The sequence below is a fragment of the Cervus elaphus genome, chromosome 13, assembly GCF_910594005.1.
Source record: "Cervus elaphus chromosome 13, mCerEla1.1, whole genome shotgun sequence".
Classification (NCBI taxonomy): domain Eukaryota; kingdom Metazoa; phylum Chordata; class Mammalia; order Artiodactyla; family Cervidae; genus Cervus; species Cervus elaphus.
In genome coordinates, this window is record NC_057827.1 from 23,514,186 (window position 1) to 23,517,695 (window position 3,510).

Sequence of the window (3,510 nt, forward strand, 5' to 3'; positions counted from 1 at the left end):
GAAAGTTTTTAATTTTATGATATAAAAAGAGATACCTATATTTTATGACATATATACTTATATTTTTGCATATGAGATATGTACCTACATGGTCATATAAGAGATATATACTAATATTTTCACATGACATACATACCTATATTGCCATGATATAACTTTATTTTCATATATGAAATACACATGGAATACTACTCAGCAGAATAGCAAAATAAAAATGGGAAAGTTTTAAAAACAGGAGATGCCCTCAAGAAACAGGTTTTGATGAGATTTTTAAAAATCACGTAAAACTGTTTTACTCTTGATTTTTGCTTTACAAAGAACTTATCAGAAGATGGAAGAGGCGGTCCGCCGGTTGAGCCGGGCGTCTTCAGGCGGGGCCAGCGAGTGGAGATGGCAGGATTTCTCTAGGATATCTAGTATGAGTTCTACATCTTGGCCTTTTATCCACCTTCAGCAGTCTCATCTCCATCATCTTAAGAATAAATGAGATTTGCATGAGTTCCAAACTTGGGGCTGAAATACAAACTCCAGTGCTAGATTGTCTTCAGCTCCTCAGAAAATTAAATGTCGTCAGAAGACCGAGAAGCTCAGGAGGATGAATTGCTGGCCCTGGCAAGTATTTATGATGGAGATGAATTTAGAAAAGCAGAGTCTGTCCAAGGTGGAGAAACCAGGATCCATTTGGACTTACCACAAAATTTCAAGATATTTGTGAGCGGCAATTCAAATGAGTGTCTCCAGAATAGTGGCTTTGAATACACCATTTGCTTTCTGCCTCCACTTGTGCTGAACTTTGAACTGCCACCAGATTATCCATCCTCCTCCCCACCTTCATTCACTCTTAGTGGCAAATGGCTGTCACCAACTCAGCTATCTGCTCTCTGCAAGCACTTAGACAACCTGTGGGAAGAACACCGTGGCAGCGTGGTCCTGTTTGCCTGGATGCAGTTCCTTAAGGAAGAGACCTTAGCATACCTGAATATTGTCTCTCCTTTTGAACTCACGATGGGTTCTCAGAAAAAGGTTCAGAGAAGGATGGCTCAAGCTTCTTCCAACACAGAGCTAGATTTTGGAGGAGCCACTGGATCTGACATAGACCAAGAGGAAGTTGTGGACGAGAGAGCCGTGCAGGATGTGGAAGGATTGTCGAGTCTGATCCAGGAAATCTTGGACGTTGATCAAGCTCAGCAGATAAAATGCTTTAATAGTAAATTGTTCCTGTGCAATGTCTGTTTCTGTGAGAAACTGGGTGGTGAGTGCATGTACTTCTTGGAGTGCAGGCCTGTGTACTGCAAAGCCTGTCTCAAGCACTACTTTGAAATCCAGATCAGAGATGGCCAAGTTCAGTGCCTCAACTGCCCAGAACCCAAGTGCCCTTCAGTGGCCACTCCTGGTCAGGTCAAAGAGCTAGTGGAAGCAGAGTTGTTTGCCCGTTTTGACTGCCTTCTCCTCCACCTTGGACCTGATGGCCGATGTGGTGTGCTGCCCCCGCCCATCCTGCCAGCTGCCTGTGATGCAGGAGCCTGGCTGTACCATGGGCATCTGCTCCAGCAGCAATTTCGCCTTCCGTACCCTGTGCAGACTGACCTACCACGGGGTCTGTCCATGTAAGGTGACAGCAGAAAAACTAATGGACTTACGAGATGAGTACCTGCAAGCAGATGAGGCCAATGAAAGATTTTTGGAACAGAGGTATGGTAAGAGGGTGATTCAGAAGGCACTGGAAGAGATGGAAAGTAAGGAGTGGCTAGAAAAGAACTCAAAGAGCTGCCCATGTTGTGGAACTCCCACTGAGAAATTAGATGGATGTAACAAGATGACATGTACTGGCTGTATGCAATATTTCTGCTGGATTTGCATGGGTTCTCTTTCCAGAGCAAACCCTTATAAACATTTCACTGATCCTGCTTCCCCATGTTTTAACTGGTTGTTCCATGCTGTGGATGTTAATGGAGATATTTGGGAAGATGAGATTGAAGACTAATTAACTTCTACTGCTCAAGATATGGAAGTGGAATGGTTTGCCCTAATCTTTTGTCAAGTATACAGAGTAACTTTGTAGGATATTTAGGGTGCCATTGATTCAGTCTTCCTGTGTAGAAGATATGGAGGAACAAGGTTTTATTTTCACGTGGTACTACTGATTAAGACACATGTATACATTTTTTCATCGCAGCATAATTGAAGAAGTATTAAGGCAAAGGTTCAGAAAATGAAAAATAGAAAATATTAATATTACAATGTGCCCGAAACTTTGAATAGTTAAAAATTAAATATTTATTTTCTTCTCCAAGCTTTAGGGAAAGAGAGACAGGTCAAGAGTTAAAGACCTTTTTATCTCTGAGAAGCATCCCTCTAAGACATTCTGTGGGAGCTATCTCAGTAGTACTTCTTAACACCTGGGGTGGATAGAAGCCTTACTAAAATTGTGCCGAGAGCCTGATCTTATTTACTTCATATTACATTCTTTCCAACCTGAATTTCTGCTGATTTTATTTGGAGGAAGCCCTTTACTTTAACTGATTGGATGGCCCAGTGTCATTTTGATCTGCTGCTTTTCAGAATAGAAATTTACAGATAATTTAAAAAATATTTTTTAGTACATAAACACTGTAGGTCACCTGATATATTTATCAGTGGTCTATAGTCCACTGGTTTTGAGCCAAGTCTAGAATTTATTGATAGTGGCTTAGAAGAATTTCAGCCCTTTTAAACTTTGCTGTTTCTTCTAGGCAGTAGAGCTTAGATTCAGAACGACTTGTCTTTGCTACCTTTTGTTCTACATTCTCTCCGGTTGACCCTTGCCCTGTCTTTCATTCATAAGGACAATTTTAATATTAGCTCCAAAAGCTCATAGTTTTATTTCCCCTGCTGGGATAAGGGAAAGCCTAATATGTTCCCAAGCTGAACTTTAATTATCTGCGTTTTGAACACTGCACCACCATAGTTCCAGTGCTAAGTTTCTGAATTCTTTTTAAAGGACTTCTCTAATGTGCTATGGAAATTTGTTTTCCTATCCTCCTTTTTTTTTTTTTTTTGGCATCAGCACTGTTCCAGGGGATGATTTTGGCTTGATACCTAGATCCCTGTTCTTGGGTTTTGTTGGCTTTTTGAAAAGTTGTCTTTCCGTATGGTTTGGTGAGTGGGTTGATAGCAAAATAAGATTTTTGGTAAAAAGGACAGAAGAATTCAGCTATAGCTGTGAACATGTTCTTTTTTCCTACCTTGTCATTGAAAATTGGGGAATCACTTTTAACCATTTTATGTGTGCATCCAAAGAGCACGGACTGTTTCTGGATTGTCAATGAGGATGCTAAATCTTAAAAATAAAAATTATTTAAAACTTGTCTTATAAAAAAAAAAAAAAAGAACTTATCAGTCAAGTCAAGCCAGTTAATATAACTACAGGATAAATATGTTTTTTTTAAACTCAAGTTGCTTCTGTCAATGTTCTCTGACAAAACATTTTATTTTCACTATTTTTCATGCCTACAAATTGATTTCAGTGCA

The 3,510-nt window shown here is 39.7% G+C and overlaps 1 pseudogene; it reads left to right on the top strand.

Annotated features, from left to right (window-relative positions):
- Positions 1-361: 361 nt before the first annotated feature.
- LOC122706209 lies at positions 362-2,168 on the top strand (annotated as a pseudogene).
- Positions 2,169-3,510: the final 1,342 nt, after the last annotated feature.